Here is a 20,694-nt window from a genome sequence, read left to right as displayed (position 1 = left end):
CGATTTCAGCAAAAGACTGCTGAAGATGGCTAATCAAATTTTCACTTTTCTTCTAATAGGCTATCGCTGTTTAGTAATCTGCTTAAAGAGTCATGTCTGATTTAATATTAGCCGGCATGTCATTTATATAATACAAGAACAGTATTGGCCCAAGGACAGACCCTTGTAGCACACATTGTTCTTTTTCCACCTTGACAAGAATCTCTTACCATTTTCTTCTGTTACAAAACTTTGTTTTCTGTTTAATAAGGAAGATGACAACCAACTCGGCGAATTTTCTCTAAAACCAATGCTTGTAGCTTACAAGTTAGTAATTTGTGTTCGACTACGTCAAAGGCTTTGGCAACGGCCTTGCCGCAGTGTATACACCGGTTCCCGTCAGATCACCGAAGTTAAGCGCTGTCGGGCGTCGCTGGCACTTGGATGGGTGACCAACCGGGCCGCCATGCGCTGTTGCCATTTTTTGGGGTGCACTCAGTCTCGTGATGCCCATTGAGGAGCTACTCGACCGAACAGTAGCGGCTCCGGTCAAAGAAAACCATCATAACGACCGGGAGAGCGGTGTGCTGACCACACGCCCCTCCTATCCGCATCCTCAGCTGAGGATGACACGGCGGTCGGATGGCCCGATTGGCCACTTGTGGTATGAAGACAGAGTGATTTTTATGTCAAAGGCTTTAGTTAGCTCACAAAAGATGCCCGATACATTCATTTTATTATCTAAACTACTTCTAATTTTTGTAATCAGTAAATTAATGGCTTGCACAGTGCAGTGTACTCTTTGGAAACCATGCTGATTGTTCTGGATAATATTATGCAGATTACGGTAGCTAACTATCTGGTTACATGCTACTTATCCAAAAATTTGGAAAATATCGATAACAATGAGATTGGTCGACAGTTAACCTCTTTTATGAATGGATCCTCTTTCAGCGAACTTCAGTCTATCGGGAAGACATCCTTCCTCGAAAGATTGACTGACTGTAAGGGACAGAGGATATACAATACTACGGGTGACTGCCTTTATTATTTTTGTAGGAATTTCATCCCAGCCTACAGAATTTAAATTCTTCAAGGACTACTTTATGATACCAGCTACTTCCAGATAGGATATGTGGGTGAATTTGAATTTAGTGTAGTTACATAAAGTGGAAACAGGACACACATTTGGAGGTGAAAGTTCATCAGTTTTACATGGATTTGTGAAGTGGTTGTTGAAAGCTGCATAGAATCTGTGTAGAGTCTAAAACAATCACACCTGCAACTACTAGGTTAGGTTTTGGTTGCCTGCCTTTTTTGATACCTATTTCATTCTTTACAGTGGACTATATTGCCTTAGACGTATTTTTAGCATTTTAAATGCAGTTATTATCCGCTTATTTAAGGCTTGTCCGACTAACTTATCAGAGATTTTAGGAATTATGGATCTGGACTGACTTTGACTCCATATGGAGTTATCTTTTCTACATGCTTGATATATGAATACTCCTTGTTATCGATAATCCGTTCCTAAGTATGTCAGATTTTTCAGTTATAAAAGGAAAACATTCATTGCACATCATCGAGTTATTGAAATTTTCATTTACTGAGGACTGGGAAGTAAACAGTCATGAGATGAGGCTGATTTTATTGACAATCATTTCTATATTTTCTTGTGTAAATTTTCTGGCCTGCCTATTTGTGTGCTTCGAGTTAACGCATGGTAATGGCACTAATAAAGCACCGTGGTCTGAGATCCCTAAGTTTATTATACATCTTTCTCATACTCTGTAATTTAAGCTACTAGCAATGTTATTTATGCAGGACGCAGACGAAGCAGTTACCATTGTCATTTCTACAAAATTTAGAATAAAACCACGTGTGGACATCAGCTCCTACATCTTAAAGGCAGATTTGTCGCTTTTTCTTACATCTATATCTATCACCACAGACAACAACTTTCTTACGAAACTTTTCAGTTTTGAGTTGGTGGAGTAAATTTGCAACTTTGACCACAAAACTGGAGGAGAGTGTGTAACTAGGGTACGATATATGCTGAATATCAGAATGTTATAATCCTTCAGTTCTATGCAGTAACTCACAAATGTGCGTTCATAATTCAAATCGTTAGAATTTGCCTAATTTGGTATTTTACTGATGAATGAACCAGAATACAAGAGCCACCATATCGATTATCTCTACAGAAGCTAGCTGCTACTTCATAATTTGTAAGTTTGTTCAGTAAATTTATATTTTCATCCCTGAGCCAATGTTCACTTAAGTAAATAACCTTTACAGACCATTTTGTTCTCTCTAGAAATATTTCTAAGTCATGAAGCTTACTGAGCAGATTACCTCATAAACCTCCAATATTTAAACGTATGATAAAATTATTATTTGCTATTCTAGATGTGATGTCATCAAAATTATCTATTCTAAACTGGCCAGGTACAACTTTTTGTAAGCTACTTATCTTACTATTTCTTTCATCCCAGTTTCTACTAAAAATCCTTAAGATGGGATGGTGATGGAATTTTTCTCTTGTTATGAGGATGAGTGGCTTGTATAGCTTCTTCTGCTGTTGTTTCTTCTGTTGATGTTATTGGTTCTTGTGTTGTTGTTGCTTCTTCCCTTGTTGCTCGTTCTTGCGATGATAATGGTCCTGATTCTGGCAATTCTGATAGTGCCGCCATTGGTGACAGTGGCTCTGTTACTGACATTGATGGTAGTGGTTCAGCTGTTGACTGAGATGATAATGCTTCATTTGTGGTTCCTCCCATTTCTGAAGAGGATTGTTTTGCTTCAGTTGATGGTGGTTTTTCTGCCACTGGTGATGGCTGCGCTGTATCAGCTGGTGGCGATGGTTTTGTTGCAGATATTAATAGTGCTCTTTTTTGTTGCTGTGATTTTTTATGGCTTCACTGCTGTAGTTGGTGGTAGTTGCTGTACTATTATTTATGGCTGGCATTGTAATATTGGTTCTGCTGTTTCCATCAACGTTTCCATAACTTAATGGCTGAGAAGTCTCTTTCTCTTTCCGTTTAAGTTCATTCCATGTCTTGTAAAACTGTCTCTCTCTAGGTAGTCAACGGGTAAAAACTGAGCGTTTTCATACATTTTGCAAATATTCTCGAACTGTTTGATTGCCTTCGTGATTTCTTTATTTAAGCACGAATCATTTGTGAGGTCACGTCTTCGTGGTATTCCAATGATGACCATTGTTTTGCTCTGATAGTATCCAGTATTAATTTCAAGTTTTCGACAGCAATCGATAATTCGTTTTTGTAAACATCGTAGGCTCTCCCCACTATTACTGTGCATTCACTTGCATCTGAAGAAGTTCCGGCTTTTATGTTTTTTGCAATTTCGTGTGTAGGTGCCTCTGGTTTCTCACAACTACATGCGTTTGCACCACGTTCATAACAAAATTTTTGCGAGTCCACGCCCGTAGCTATCCGAGTGTATGTTTACTTTGGAAAATTGCTTTCCTACCTTTCTCGTCGTAATAATAGACGCACTTTTAGTTGTGTTTTCATTTGCACTTGTTTCGTCTAGTCTTTTGTCTACTTCTAAAACACTGAAACTGTTTTTTAATGGCACCTCGCAAACGTTTTCACTTTGTTTTCCAAGAGTGAATTGTTTAGGCCTAACAGACTCGACACAGCTTTTGTTTGGCATAATATGCGTCTTATTTGCACTTTTATATGACTGTAAATACTTCAAATCCTGTTATAGTTCTACAATATCATCACACAGGACGTTAATATTTTGTCTTTTGCGTCTATTTCACAAAGTACTTCGTTTTTGTTTCTCCGCAAAAGTCGACGTTTTGTGAATTGGTCACTGTCACTTTTACTTACACGAGGATTTGCTTGTTCTTTTCTTCTAGTGTTTTTTTTTTTTTTTAGATATGACACAGCACACACATATTTTCATACACTGCACTATACTTTTCGCACAGAGAACATCTGCGCACGCGTTTTTACCATTATATGCAGAGCTCACAATCCGTACATCATCAACGACGTTAAAGTCCTGAAAGTCCTGTTGACAAACAGTTTGTTGGAGCGGAGCCACACAGTCTGGAGAAGGGCGGAGGAGGAAAACAGCTGTGCCCTTTCAGAGTAGACACCTCGACATTTGTCTTAAACGATTTTCGGGAATCCTCTGTCAGGATTGCCGGGCGAGAATTTTAACAGCCATCCACCCGAATATGAGTGAATGGTCCTACCACCGCGTCCCCTTACTCTGTGTCGGGAGTCGAACTCTTGTTATAAATAGCGGCGCGGCACGAATAATAATACTTCACAGTCTGGGTGGAGTCCGCGCAACGAGTGCGCTTACAGCACGACTCACAGCACGGAAAGCAGACGGCTGGGTCGGTCGTCGGATTATTGAGCAAACAAATGGAATCGACAAATGGGTGAACACTCGAGAGCAAACGATTAATCTTCTAAAATAAACTGTGGAATACTGCAGTACACAAAACAGAGGAATTGCCCTTACAAAGCATTTTTTATAAAGAGTGAATATTTACATCTGCTCTCGCAACAAAATGTTCCAAAGGTATATTCGACAACAAAGAGTCAAATAACAGCGCACATCAATTTACAATATCCCACGCGTCGATGTAACAATACGTTTCAACAATAATTATCCGAGGTTGGTTACATAGGTAATTTTAACTATTTAGATTACACACATTTATTCTTGTGTCTTTCATAAATCAATGACTTTCCTTAAATCTCACCCTGGGATACCTACAATGTAATCAACTGTCCCAGAAACCATGTATGGACAAATGTAGCACAGACAAGTGATTCATACATTCATATACATACATTTTCCATATACAGGACGCGGCATGGAAGTATCCCTACTTTCAAGATAGCGCTGTGAAGCGAGGGGAAGTGCTGAAAGGATGGTGATGGGCTCTAATGACGCAGTAGCTGTGGAAGTGTCCGTTAGAGCCACTTTCAGTTGTAAACATTGTTTGGTCGAATGAGGAGCGTGCTTTTGCCGTCGAAACGCACTTTTCCCCAAAACCATTCTATCGTCGTAGTACAGCGTGCAGTGCGTCCTCGTTATCAAATATCCCCTCGAAAAGTTGTTCCTGATCGGTAGTCGATTTTGATATGGGTGGAGAACTTTTGTGTGTGTGGTAGTGATGTAAAGAGAGTTGGAACATACAGGACCAGTTGAACAGACAGTGCTGTTACCATCAATTCTGAATGATGCATCAACAAGATCCAAAATTTTTTGAGCCATAACTCGGACAAATGGATTTTGGACTATCGTGGTTTCAGCAGAATGGTGGCGCGCGGCCCACACGAAAAAAAATTAGATTAATGTTTGAAGAGAAATCTTAAGCAGGTGCTTGATCTTGGAGTACTGTGACATGCCATGGCCCATGCGCTCGCCGTATTTGACCCCATGAGACTACTTTTTATGAGTCTATCTCAAGAGAGAGGTGTATAAGCATCCACCCACGATCCTACGCCCATTAAAGCGTGCAATACGCCTTGAATTGGACACATTCCACAACAGATGCTTCATAAAGTTATGCAGAGCTTCAGAAACGGCTGCAGGAGTGCATTAACAATGAGGGACGTAATTTGCAAGACCTTTTGTTTGAAACGTAATGAAATTGACTTCCAATTGTACCCTGCTGATGTCGAAATATAATTTTCTTCTATAATGTTTTTTTTATTAACCTTCAAACTGTAAAACAGAAGTTTTCTGTTAATGGATCAAATGGCCCTGAGCACTGTGGAACTTTACATCTGAGGTCATCAGTCCCCCAGAACTTAGAACTACTTAAACCTAACTAACCTAAAGACATCATACACATCCATGTCCGAGGCAGGAGTAGAACCTGCGACCGTAGCGGTCGCGCGGTTCCAGACTGAAGCGCCCAGAACCGATCGGCCACAGCAGCCGGCTTTCTGTTAATATAAATCGTTGTGCGTCATGGACGTTAGAAAGTTTATTAGAGCTGTTGATCATAGTTTTCTCCAAGAAATGGATACATTTCCAGTCAACACTTGTTGACCATGCGACCGCGAGAATTTTTTTTACCTCGAACAAGTTCGCTACGCTTTTTTTCTTCCATTGCGATGTATCTAGAGTTAACTGATCAATAGCTACGGCAAAAAAGACAGGGGAAGATGATTTCTCGGTTATGTTGCATATAAAGAAAGGCAGGGACCTGCAGGAACTAGGTAGTGCTATGTTTAGCAGTGTCCGCATTCTTTTCTTTTCTTTTCTTCGCAGACAGAGCGCATATGAATAATTCTCTGAGTCATCAGTCTTCTGACTGGTTTGATGACCGAGCGAGGTGGCACAGTGGTTACACACTGGACTCGCCTTCGGGAGGACGACGGTTCAATCCCGTCTCCGGCCATCCTGATTTAGGTTTTCCGTGATTTCCCTAAATCGCTTCAGGCAAATGCCGGGATGGTTCCTTTGAACGGGCACGGCCGATTTCCTTCCCCATCCTTCCCTCACCCGAGCTTGCGCTCCGTCTCTAATGACCTCGTTGTCGACGGGACGTTAAACACTAATCTCCTCCTCCTCCACTGGTTTGATGCGGCCCGCCCCGAATTCCTTTCCTGCGCCAATCCTTAATTTCGGTGTAACGCTTGCACCCTACGACTTCAATTATTTTCTGGATGTATTAAAATGGCATAATATTCATGAGAACGTAACGATAAAACAAATCCAAATTACATTGTAATCGTCAAAACCACAGTATTTCCTGTTGCACTTAATAGAATCGCAGACAATCATTCTATAAATCCGTGAGAATTTTGTAATAAATCAAAAGTGTATCCGCAGGTTCCGGGACGTGATAAGTGTCTCCTCTTGTTGTCTCTACCCCCCTGCCTCTCACCGCATTTGCGAACGCCTATACCAACCAACTATATCAACTAGATCAAAAAATATGTGAATAAGTCAGAAGGTGCATGGATTGAAAAAGAAGAAAATCAATGCAATGCTCTTCTTACAAAGGTGTTTTAGCTATGGGAAATCAAAGCATTAGATGTAAAAACTGTGAGAAGATCTGCCCTATTCAGTAAATTTGGTGTTTTCTGCCCATTCACAAGCCCAAATAAATTAGAAATTGCTAAATATTGCACTGTACGTCTTCAATTACTTGCTGGATGTATTCAAATGGCATAACATTCGTGAGGAGCGTAACAATTAAACAAATCCAAATTACCTAGTAATCGCCAAAACCACAGCATTTCCCGTTGCACTCACCAATGTTAATCTGCGGTTTAATAGCATCGCAGACAATCATTTGTATAAATCCGTGAGAATTTTGCAATAAATCAAAAGTGTATCCTCAGTTTCTGGGACGTGATAAGTGCCTCCTCTTGTTGTCTCCCCCCCCCCTCCCCCCTTCCTCATCACTTTTGCGGACGCCTGTATCAACCAACTATGTCAACTAGATAAAAAAATATGTAAATAAGTCAGAAGGTGATGGATTGAAAAAGAAGAAAACCAGTGCAATGCACTTCTCACAAAGGTGTTTTAGCTATGGGAAATCAAAGCATTAGATGCAAAAACTGTGAGAATATCTGTTCTATTCAGTAAATTTGCTGGTTTCTGCCCATTCACAAGCTCAAATAAATTAGAAATTGTTAAATATTTTGACTTCGATGAAGATGTTATGTTAGCCACAGGAGGATATTTTCAGATCTTCCATAATCGCAGTTCAGAGGTAGAATCTAATTGCGTAGATACCGTTAGGGCAAGCAACTTTCTCTAAAAGAAGACTACGTCGAGAAATGAACGCTTTTTTTTTTACCTTAAAAACAATTTTCCTCTGCCAGGCCAAGTAATTTTACACTTTGCACTCGTATATTATGAATGATGCTTTACACGAGTTAATTAACCACACAGATAGAACTGGGCTATAAAAACACAGCTCAAATTTTATTCTGCGTGGGAAATTAGACACAGAAAATACACAGCTCTACTTTTATTCTGCGTGGGAAATTACATACGAACAATATGTGAGAGGAGTTGAAGGCCGCAAAAATCCAATGCTACTTTCGCTGCTCAATCACTGGATTCTTTCTTCCGCTCTTCCATTTGCTATTACATAGGACAACGTAAACTGAAACTGAAGTACATTCCGCTAGCAAATGGAAGAAGCCCACATCTTTAATTTCTTAGCTTACAACTCCACCAGTTTAATTGAATAGTTAGTATGAACTGGACCATGCACATGCTATAAGCAATGGATTACACTGGATCGTTCAAACAGTACAAATTTTGAACTGGTTTTCAGTCACTACAACAAGTAGCAAACGTATTTCCGGAAGAAATACAACTGGATATTATAGAAAGCTGCGACTGCGACACAGATGGCTCTGACTTGATCGTACTGCACTATCTTATCAAGCTATTGGTAGATATTAATATGGGATGTCGCCTCCCTTCGCGTATATTATGGCCTGAAGCATGCTGAGGACACTTTCAATGAAGTCTCTGAATTTCTGTGACTGCATGTCAGCCCGTTCTTCCTTAAGATTCGATCCCAGAGAAAGCAGTGATGTTGGGCGCTGGGGTCTGGAGCGAAGACGAAGTTCCATTGGGTTCAAGTCGGGACTATGAGCAGGACACTCAATTTCAGAAATGTTATTGTTCACAAATGTTGTTTCACATATGCTGCTTTACGACAGGGTACATTGTCTTACGGATAAGATCATCTTCTCTGAACTGTTGTTCTACTGTACACATTGCTTGCATTACCAATTATGATAGGTAGTGTTCTCCGGGCATTCTCCATACCCGAATTCTTCCATCGGATTGCCACACGGTGTAGCGTGATTCATCACTCCAAATCTGTCATTTCCAGCTGTTCACACCGAGCGAGGTGGCGCAGTGGTTAGCTCACTGGGCTCGCCTTCGGGAGGACGACGGTTCAAACCCGCGTCCGCCCATCCTGATTCAGATTTTACGTGATTTCCTCCAAATCGCTTCAAGAAAATGCCGGGATGGTTCCTTTGAAAGGGCACGGCCGAATTCCTTCCCCATTCTTCCCTAATATGATGGGGCCGATGACCTCGCTGTTCGGTCCCCTCTCCCGAATCAATTGACCACTCAATCAATCTTTAACCGACTAGTGGCATCGCTCTTTACAGCACCTCGAGCGTCGCTTAACATTGACGACAAAAATGTGTGGCTTATCAGGATCTGCTCAACCGTTGTATCCCATTATTTTTAACCCCCTAGGTACAGTAATTTCCAACGGCCTTGCCGCAGTGGTAACACGGGTTCCCGTCAGAACACCGATGTTAAGCGCTGTCGGGCTGGGCCAACATTTGGATGGGTCTGCCGACCGCTGTTTCGCAAACGGGGTGCACTCAGCCCTTGTGAGGCAAACTGAGGAGTACTTTGACCACCGATGATAAAATAGTTGTCTGCCAAACTTGTGATAAACGTATAGGATGTACGATTAAATCTCAAACTGGTTACGTTTACGAAGCAATCTGCGTGTTGGGAACAAACAAAATATTTGTTCAATGAAACAGTTCTACTTACGCAGCTGCAGGAACAGCCTACATCATATAACAGTGAATTTTACAGAGCACTGTGCTTTACAACCGTTGCAGGGATCATACCCTGGAACAAATTTCAGGAGCAAGAATTTAAACAATTCTTACAGGAATATTACAACCGCAACATTCCCGACGAGTCCTCTCTCAGGAAGAATTACCTGAATTCTTCCTATGTTGACGTAACAGAAAAATCAGGGCTGACATTGGGGAAACACCTATAGTGATTTCTGCTGATGAGACGACGGATGCTGTAGGCTGTTTCAAGGTGCATCTAAACCCTGTTTAATTTATTGGAAGCCTTTGGGAGCAACAAATAGATCAACAATTGGCAGATTCATTAATGATGGACTTAAAGTACTACGGCCAGATGGCGCAAAAGAAGGCAGGGTCCTACTCATGTACACAGATGCAGCTTCAGACATGTTGAAAGTGGGGAGATCGCTTAATGTATTTTATCCAAACTTAGAGCACTTACGGGTAATGCAGTGCACCGAGTTTCAGAGACAACCATCAATTCGCAGAAGTAAATGCACTGACATCAGCAACGAAGAAGGTTTTCCTGAGCTGTCCTTATGGTGTACAACACTATAGGCAGCACCAGCAGCTACCTGATGTTCCTCTGCTTCCGGAGCCGGTGATAACAAGGTCGACAACATGAGCTGAAGCTGTTATTTTCTTCAGTAAACACTTCGAAGCTGTGAAGTCAGAGACGGAGGACTTTTATTCTGATCCTGCAGCCCATGAGTGAATACTTGTCAGCATTCAATAGTTCTAAAGTACTCAGTTCAGTTTCATACCTCGCTGGCTGGCTTCCCGAAAGTACCAGGAAACTGGAGGCTTCAAGTATTCCTGTCCAAGAGGCTGCTGGAATAATAGAAAGATGCAGATCGGTAGTTCAGTGTTGTACCAGGAGAAGCTGGAGTTGTAGATTCCAGTAAATTGCAACCTGTGCTGAATAAGAACCGTGGATACTCAAATCTTGTTAATTTGTCTCGCTTATTTAATAAAGTTGTGGAATCCTCTGAGAATATTATTCCTAGCACAATATCTCTGTATAAATATACATTGCTGACTTCTTGCGAAGAAGAGTGATCTCCCTCTATTTACGAAAATCTGTTGTCAGGAGACTATCCATGGCAACAGAAAATATGGAAAAGTATATTACAATTAATTGTGAATCTCGCTCCAGAATGACTTAAATGCTTGAGTAGGAGAAGCTTGTACTTCATAATTTTGTGGCATAAGCGAACTGATTAAGAATTAACACATACGAGTATTTGACTAGCCTACTTGTGAACCTACATACAGCGGTATAAAAAAAAACTGTGAGAGCTGTTAGTACTCAACGAAACAAGAAAAACGGGTACAATAAAAATGAGTCTGTAAACGCATACTTTCCGAAATACACAAATGTTTATAGGAAAGCTGCGCGACGCTTAGTTGCGTATATTAGCACTGCATTGGCGCTCCGTCAAGTGTGTCGGCAGGAACTGTGATGTCTTACGCACTGTACTCTACCTACCATTAGGTGGTGTGCTGTCAGTTGTGTGATTCAAGTCGTTTTGTAGGCTACGTTAGTTTTCGTCGTCTTTGAGTGCCGTATTATACAGTAACTGTCAACCCTGGGTACTTATTATGGTGTTTTACTTTCTTCAAAACGCGGATTCATTTATGTGTTTACTGTTATTTTGCTGTTTGTACGTGCAAATGGTGTGGTACATTTATATTTTCTCTCTTCCACCAGTTGTTAGCAGTAGGAGCCTAGTACTCGACAAGTGAAATGTCGGATATTATATTCTGCTATGGTTTAGCAAATGGATGTAGCGTGCGAGCCCGGGTCCTCTACGCTGAAAAATATCCACAGCGCAGAGTGCCGTGTGATAAGCTGTTCGGCAGACTTTTCCAGTGTCTGAGGGACACAGGTATCCCTGCACCTAGGAAGACTGACAGTGGATGGGCCCGCACGGTCAGCACGCCTGACGTGGAAGAACTCTTATGTGGGGAAGGAAAAGGGGAGGGGTGAGCTTCAGGAACAGTTGCTGTACTCATATCATCTACAGCGCGTTCAGGCCCTAAGGCCACAGGATCATCATGGCAGACAGCGGTTCTGTCAATGGCTGTTGCAGAAGTGTGCGCAGATCCAATGTTCACATCCAAGATTTTATTTACCGATGAAACAGGATTCACAAGATATGGTGTTGTGAATTTCCATAATGAGCATGTATGAACAGATGTAAATCCCCAAGTAATCATGGAAAGAAGACACAGCACCGATTCTGAATCAATGTATGGGTAGGCGTACTTGGCGATAGATTGATAGCGCCAGACGTACAACCATAAAGGTTGAAACTTATTTATTTAAATGTGTGTATCTGTACTTAAATTGCTCAATGACTGAGAAGATGAAACTTCTACGTTATTTGATTCTGAAACAGCTGAGTAAAACTGAACGTACTGAGCCTACTTTCTCTTTACTTTTTCTTATCATGTCAACACTGACCCACAATATTCTAGCGCAACGCAATCTGACTGCTCAAAAAAATTACAACCTGACTTTAAATAATTAATTCGAAAGAATGGCCCTGATTAAAAAGAAATCTTAACAATAACCCACACATTTCATTAAGCACTTACCTCACAAAAATCTTCATTACGCGAACTACTGCAATACACCGAGCGTCAATACTGCCAGCTAAATAAAAGATTCTAACTACTAAACCCACTAACTACTAGTAGGCATGTGGTTAGCAAAGGAAAGATTTTGTTGCAAACCAAGTAATGTATTTTTTACCCTAATAATGTGACATCCAGTTCAAACACGAATATAAATCGTCATTGACACCCAGTACAAAGATATATAACCATGAATAATTTTCAATCTCCAAGTCGGATAATACGTTAACACTTCAGACCTCTACCCTCCATCAATGCTAACTTCTTACATTCAACACCCATCACTGCTGGCTGTTCACCTCAAACTGCCCAACAGTACTTACATCACTGCTGGCGACTAACATCCAACTGCCAAACACTACTGACGATTAACTTCCAACTGCCCAACAGTACTTCCATCATTGCTGGCGACTAACTTCCAACAACGAGTCCAACAAGCCAGAGTCTCTAACAAAGAAAGCGCAGTCGGAGATCCAATGCAAAGCGCTACACACCGCTGCCAACACAGAAGCAGCCCACTTACATGGTTAAATGGGGCGCATTATCTGGACTTTCTCATTCATCTATTGTCTACTTTGCCGGAGACTGCGCCATTGCCATTGCAGCAATGAATACAAATATGGTTCATGCATGATGGCGCCCAAGCACACTTTCGTAAGAATGTGCGCGAACATGTGACGCAGACATTTCAGCGCCACTGGATTGGTGGAGGGTGGCGGCAGACCTTGACCTGCTCGTTACCCAGACCTCAACCCCCAAGACTTTTGGTTATGGTGACACTTAAAAGGAATTGGTCTACACCCTGCCAATCAACGATGTGCGAACACTACAGGGTCGCGCCTTCAGTGCGTGCCAGAAGATACAACAATCGGGTATATTTCAAAGAATGCGTCATTCCTTGCGCCAGACGGCAGAAGGATGCACTGTCATGAACGGATGCCACCTTGAACACCTCCTGTAAAAAAAAGTATACTTTTCCGGGCCCATGTTTGTTGGACTTATTTTTCTTGTTTCGATGAGTATTCGATGCTTTTTTGAGCACCCTGTATGTTTAGCAAAAACAAATAAAATTTTGGATTTTACATATAACTTCTTGAATATATATTTATTTAGCTATTCCACCAATTTGGTTTATAAGTTTGTGTACATATTTCTTATCTGATACTACATAAAATCCGGACTCTACATCCGACACATATCAACCCTCAGACTCCGTTGTTCGCCACGTCTGAAGCGTATTTTCTCATCACGTCATAAGCAAACTCTTGCGACAAAGCTGATGCGCAAAACATGCGTGTCAGAAGGCCAACTTCTGGAAATGTACAAACAGACTGTGCGTTATAGTCTCACGGCAACGGGCAAAAGTGAAGTAAGCCGTGGTCGGGACGATGTCTACATTCTCAGATAATCTTTTCTCCCACTTACAAACCTGAATAGCCTGATGGAAAGTTCAACAACGCATGTTTGCAGAGAAGTGGAACCACTTTTACTCAGTTCGTCTTCCTCGCAAGTCTCTTGGCCAAGAGTAATCCTCAGAATACACAAAAGGAGTTAACAATGCTCATACACTTCGCGTAAATGATGCTGTTAAATGTCATTGAGCAAAGGCTTTACAAGAAAGATTTCCGTGGGGCCGGCCGGGGTGGCCGAGCGGTTCTAGGCGCTAGAGTCTGGAACCGCGCGACCGCTACAGTCGCAGATTCGAATCCTGCCTCGGGCATGGATGTGTGTGATGTCCTTAGGTTAGTTAGGTTTAAGTAGTTCTAAGTTCTAGGGGACTGATGACCACAGATGTTAAGTCCCATAGTGCTCAGAGCCATTTGAACCATTTCCGTGGGACAATATCGTAGACAAATATTAAAATAAAAAACAAGTAATTTTCTTTTGTTTCGTAGCCTAACATTACCCACTTATATATTAACCGATGCAGAGTTTTGAATGTAGTGGAAAAGCAGGGTGGCGACTCTTCTGAAAAAGTTGGAATTCTCAGGGAATTACATTTTGCTTGGAAATCAATCAAGGAAACCTCAAGATATTTCATTAAGTCTCAGGGAATCCCGTGTTTTTAACATAGCATTGAAACTGAATTTTATTGAGTTTTATAAAGCACAAATTTTAAGATACTTCATCTCAGTGTGTTAATTAACGAACACAATGCCATATAAATTATCGATGTTTAAAAACAGCGGTTAAACTACTAGTTATGGCTGGTATACACTGATGAAATGGCTCTAAGCACTATGGGACTTAACATCTGAGGTCATCAGTCCCCTAGACTTAGAACTACTTGAACCTAACTAACCTAAGGACATCACACACATCCATGCCCGAGGCAGGATTCGAACCTGCGACCGTAGCAGCAGCGCGGTTCCGGACTGAAGCGCCTAGAACCGCTCGGTCACAACGGCTGGCTATACACTGATCAGCCAGAACATTATGACCACCAACGTACTATCGATATAAACCCGTCCAGGCGATTGCAGCATACTCTGGCGAGGACTGGCTGCACGTTAAACATACACACGATGCACGTAGCACCAGTGAGCGTGCTGTCCGTATGTATAACGGGGAAGGCGCGCGATTTGAATTGATTGTGATTGCACGAGCATTTCGGAAACTGCACGAATTGTCGGGTGTACAAAGGATGCTGTAGTGCGTATCTTCAACATTTGGCGAAACAAAGGCGAAACCACATCCAGACGTCGTGGGGTTAGGCGGTCACCCATCACTATAGATGCCGGACGTCGTAGGCTCGCAGACTGGTACAACAGGACAGGCGGCTAATTGTGGCGAACTTTCATCAGGCATTAATGCTGGAGAGAGTAGATGTATGTCTGAACACACACTGCACCGAACACTCCCAACGATGGACCTTCGCAGCCGCCGACACATGCTTTTTCCAATGTTAACACCACGACAACGGCAACTACGACCGAAATGGGCATGTGACCATCGGCATTGGACGGTGTCGCAGTGGCAAAGAGTTGCATGCTCTTATGAATCCCTATACCGTATTCATCATGCTGATGAAAGGGCACGAATCCATCATCTTCCAAGGGAAGAGCCTCTTGATGCCTGTTTCACGGGGTGGAGATAAGCTGGCGGCGGTTTCGTTATGCTCTGGGGAACATTCACTGGGGCATCCATGGGTCCAGTGGAGCTAGTGCAAGGCTTCTTGACGGCCAAAGAGAATCATAGACCTCTTCATGACGATCATGTTTCCTGATGGCAGTGGCATTTTTCAACAAGATAATGCGCCATGTCACAAGGCCAGGAGTGTAATGGAGTGGTTCGACGAACACAGTGGCGAGTTCCAATTGATGCGCTCAACCCTCAACTCGGCAGATCTGAACTTGATTTAACGCATCTTGAATGTGACTGAACGTGGCGTCAGAGTTCATCGCCCCCTTCCCGGAATTTATGGGAATTAGGTGATCTGTGTGTGTGGATGTGGTGCCAGCTTACTCCAGTGACCTACCAAGGCCTCACTGCCTCCATGCCGCGATGCGTTGCCGCTGCTGTCCGTGCCAAAGGTGGACATACCGGCTATTAGGTTGGTGGTCATAATGATCTGGTTGATCAATGTATAGATCAGCTGAAAGGAAAGAAAAATTGTTATTGAGGTATGCTGCCCCCCTCCCCCTCCCCCAATCCCGCTCATCGTTAATTTATCAGGGGCTTCTTGACACCATATTCCTCCTCACACCAGAAATTCACGGGGAATTTTTTTTCCAAATTTGAGTAACCACTCTGAAAAGTATGAATATAACTGAGACTCCAAATCATCTAATTGACCATACCTCAAAGATACGTACCAGAATACCACCAAGAAAATAAAATAAGAAAGAGAGAAAAGCATCGAGACACAAATACTTTTCTCTGAATAATTCGAAACCGAAGGAAGTCACGTAGGTAGAATGCGCCTTTCTCAGCTGTAGCGTGCAAATGAGTAATATACAATAATATTTAAAGAATAAATATTTTTTGTTTCACTTTGCGCAGCCTCTCGGTTTCGTTTCTGTGTGTGTGAAATCTTATAGGACTTAACTGCTAAGATCATCAGTCCCTAAGCTTACACACTACTTAACCTAAATTATCCTAAGCACAAACACACACACCCATGCCCGAAGGAGGACTGGAACCTCCGCCGGGACCAGCCGCACAGCCCATGACTGCAGCGCCTAAGACCGCTCGGCTAACCCCGCGCGGCGGTTTCGTTTCTGCCCTAGTCTCAAGTGTCTCTGTTATAGATAATGAAGTAAATAGGGGGAATATCGTTAAAGCCGGTCATTAATGTTGTTTTTACTTTGGATTGACAATAACGTGATTTCAAGAAAGTTAACAACATTGTCCTAGTTACCTGGGCTAAGACATTTGAAGCAATATTTTCTCGTCTATTTCGCAATTTTCCGAGCCGCTTAGGTTAATGTGGAATTAATGTCCTTTTTCGACGACAGTTCATGGAGGGGCTTCAAGAAATTTACGTAAACGCGGCTATGATTGTAAAGGAATACGACGACACTGCACATACTGAGTGTGATAAATAGACCGGTGGCGTTCGCGCGTGTCGTGTAAATACGTGCTTCTAATGTGTCATTTGAGTTTTCCGTTGTTTTAGTGTTTGTAGTGTGGTAGCAACAACGAGTAACACCGAAAATGATATGCCTCCGATATTTGACAAATCTGTGGTCTTCATTCTATAAAGTAAACGAACAGATAACAAGGCCTATTTTACACTAGATGAGTACAATGAACATATGATACTTACGAAACAATCTAAGGAAACGCTGGAAACTTTTGGAGCCAGGAGATTAATAAAATACTATGAAAGGATACAGAAATATGTTATGTCATTACAAGAGAGAAACTTATAAGACCAATGGAAAAGAATAACGATAAGGTGCTTTATTATACAAGAAATAACGGATTATTTGATATTCTTCATGCAACACATTCTTCTGTAGGTCATTACGGAAGAAATAGTATGCCACTTAAACCAAAGAACAAGTTTTGCAACATCACCTAAGATAGTGTCATGATTTGTGCGCACCGCCAAAAGAAATCGAGTAATTTGAGAAAAGGGACAGTAAGTAAATCTATTCTGCATTCATCGTTTAACTCTCGAACGCAGGTCGATCTGATTGATATGTAATCACAAAGCTGCAATGATTTTTCGATTTAATGCGGTTTATCAATATCATCTGACAAAATTCATTATTTTGAAACCATTAAAAAGTATGCGCGCAGAAGAAATGGCTATTGAATTGCTTGATATTTGTAGAACTTTAATAGCTCTCGTAATCTACCTTTCAATATTGACTGAATTAAGCACTATGCGGAATGAGATAAAAGTCGTCCATGTTAACCAAGAAACAGCCAGCCCATTCAGTTTCAGAAAAAAACGTGCTCTTAATTCGGGTAAGGATTGTAAGGCTAATATTTAAGAAGAATCCAGTTGTCTATAAACTTAACGGTGCTTTTTGTACAATGTAAAACCTTCTTATCTTTGTTAATTTGAAGGAAATGATCGATCACCGTATGAAGCTATGTTTGGATGTTCTCTTAGAGTTGGGTTGTTATCGGCTGGAATTTCTCATGAAGGAATTCCTCATGTACAAATAATAGAGGATATTGAGATTTCATCATGACAATCATGGAGATGAGAACGAGCAATCAGAAAACGAGAATGGAACAGACGTAAATGATTCACAGACTGTCATTAAAAATACTCTAGATGAGCTAATTTTTAATTGCCTTCATTTAATTTACGTTACGATGTATGCTGAAATATGTTGTCTCTCATTCATGACAGAAGAGAGAAAATTAACGTGGAATACGAAAAATCCAGAGAATGTTGGCAGAAACAAGCAACGAAAAATATGAGACTATTATCAAGCAAATTTCCACTAGTTACCAAAGGAACAACTGTACATGAATCCCGTGCCAGATGTGGATCGTGTTGGAGGCTCTGCTTGAAATCTGCTGGTTATGGTCATAGACGTTGTGAGGGGCATGTGTAAGTTCTGTAAGTATAAGTTGATTACAACTTTTTTAAAGATGCATAATGTATACAAAAAATATAAAATTACAGCACAATTTGACCTAACGTATATATGAAGTAAGTTTGAAAATAATTTTTTACTATAACACTTCCAGTTTACCATACGGATACTATCTCTGCAGAATCTTTGCGCTAGTGTAGGTAAGACTACACTCTGTTTAATTATTCAGGGCTCCTATAAAGCCTTGTAGATACCATCAATGGGAAACTCCCCATCGCAGCCCCCTAAGATTTAGTGCTGAAATGGCCAGTGGATAGCCCGTCGAAAACTGAACGCAGATCAAGCATGAAAACAGGAAGCAGGTGTACCGAATTGTGAAGAAGGAAGCAAAATCGAAGCAGTGTACCACGTTGAAGATGTGTAACGTTGAGCAGTTCCTAGCTGTAGTGCGTCGCCGTTCTGTGGTCAGGGTGTTGGACTATAAGGCGAAAGATCCATGTTCAAACCTCTGTCGTTGCCATTTTTTCACAAATTTATGAAGTTCACTGACTTGTCTGTTCTCCTTGTGTAGTCTTGGCAGTTGTCATGCTATATATTGGTTATGGAATATGAGTCACGTGATAAGAATATATTACCTTCGCAAGTACGAGGTGTGATTGGAAAGTTTTAAGAATGGACTTTAAATTGTACAATGGTCTTACTTACATGCTACTGTGAAGCATCTCCTTCAAAATAGTCTCCTTCTGACTGAACACACCGACTCCAACGGCGTTTCCACTTTTGGAAACATTCCTGGAATTTTTTTCCTGAAGTTTGTTAAAGACGCTCTCCATATTTGCCTGGATGTCTTCAGTCGAGTCAAATCGCTTCACTTTCCGTGAAAATTTCAGTTTAGGAAACAGGTAGAAGTCCGCAGCGCCAAATCAGAGGAATATGGCGGTTGTGGTAGCACATAAATTTTGAATTTGGTCAAAAATTCAACGATGCAGAAGGCATGATAAGCTGGAGCATTGTCATGGTGTAGCACCCAACTCCTGTCTTTCCACAATGTAGCCCTTTCCTTCCACACCTTTTCGCACAAACGCTCAAGGACACATATTTCGTATTCCTGGTTAATTGTCTGTCCTCCAGGGGTAAATTCATGGTGCACAATAACGGTAAAATCGAAAACAATCACCAACATTGTCTTCACCTTCGACCGACTTCCCCGTGCTTTTTTCGGTCGTGGTGAACCTGGAGTCTTTCACTGGGAAGACTGCACTTTGGTTTCAGGATCATATCTATATACACACGATTTGTCACCTTTAATTACTATATTTAACAAATCTGGGTCAATTTTAGTCCGAAAATCAGTTCTTGGCACACTTCAAATCGGTATTATCTCTGGTCGCTTGACAACACTTTTGGAATGAATTTTGCGGACACTCGACGCTTGTTCAGATCTTCAGTTAAAATTGACTGAAATGCATAGAAACTTAAGTTCATCAGCAATCTCCCTAATTGTAAGACTACAATCAGAGCGCACTAACTCGCGAACTTTCACATTTTCATTCGTTTTTGAGGCGGAGGGACGGCCGGACTGTGGTTCATCTTCAAGTGATTCGCGGCCATTTTTAAATCTGTTGAACCAGACAAAAACATTTGACTGGCTCATAAAATTATCTCCAAAAGCTGGTTTTAATAGTTCGTAAGTCTCAGAAGCTGATTTCTCAGTTTTAAAACAAAAGTTCGCTGCTCCGTTTTTACGTCCATTTTCATGCAGACAGAATCCGGTAACAAGCCCTAACAGACCCGCACTCAACCAGCTGCCACAACGAATTGAATAAAGGAAATGCAGTTTCCGGTCAAGATGGCGTTCAAGGACAAGGCAATGACTCACTCCCCACTCTCCGTGTACCTGCTCGCCAAATGAGTAAGCATTCTTAATAAACTTTCCAATCACACCTCGTAAATGTAATGAATAGTGAGAGCAGGCGAAATGCCTTATAGAACTCTCACAGAAATGAAAACAACAAATAAAAGGGTTGTTTGTTGCTAAAACAAAGGAATTAAGGAGTCAACAATTCCAAATCGAACCTGGGTATCCCTATGCGCAGTCCAACAGCGTGACCACATAACCACGACGCCAGAGTACTTCCAATTCGCTCAATGTTGCACATCTTGAGCTTGGAGTGTTGACTGTTTTGCTTCTTATTTCACAGTGCAGTACACCTTCTTCCTGTTTTCATGCTTGATCTGTGTTCAGTTTCTGAAGGACCCACTTACCACTAAATCTGAGAGGGCTAGATCCTTAGGTGTACACTCCATTTATTGTTATTGTATTGTTTTAGGTACTCCTTTAGGTATATTAAGGCATAGATATACCAGTTCAGAAAACACAACCTGTACTAACAAATTTCTAGAACTGGAGAAAACAGTGAAGTCGGCAAAAGGGAGAAACATAGGTGTAAGAGAGGCAGCTTCGGCTA

General features: G+C 41.5%; 1 pseudogene; it reads left to right on the top strand.

The window, feature by feature from the left end:
• Nucleotides 1-341: 341 nt before the first annotated feature.
• LOC126485417 (5S ribosomal RNA) lies at nucleotides 342-459 on the top strand (annotated as a pseudogene).
• The last annotated feature ends 20,235 nt before the right edge of the window (nucleotides 460-20,694 follow it).

The sequence above is a fragment of the Schistocerca serialis genome, chromosome 6, assembly GCF_023864345.2.
Source record: "Schistocerca serialis cubense isolate TAMUIC-IGC-003099 chromosome 6, iqSchSeri2.2, whole genome shotgun sequence".
NCBI lineage: Eukaryota > Metazoa > Arthropoda > Insecta > Orthoptera > Acrididae > Schistocerca > Schistocerca serialis.
Note: the sequence above shows the minus strand (reverse complement) of the source record. Positions and strands in the feature narration are given on the sequence as shown.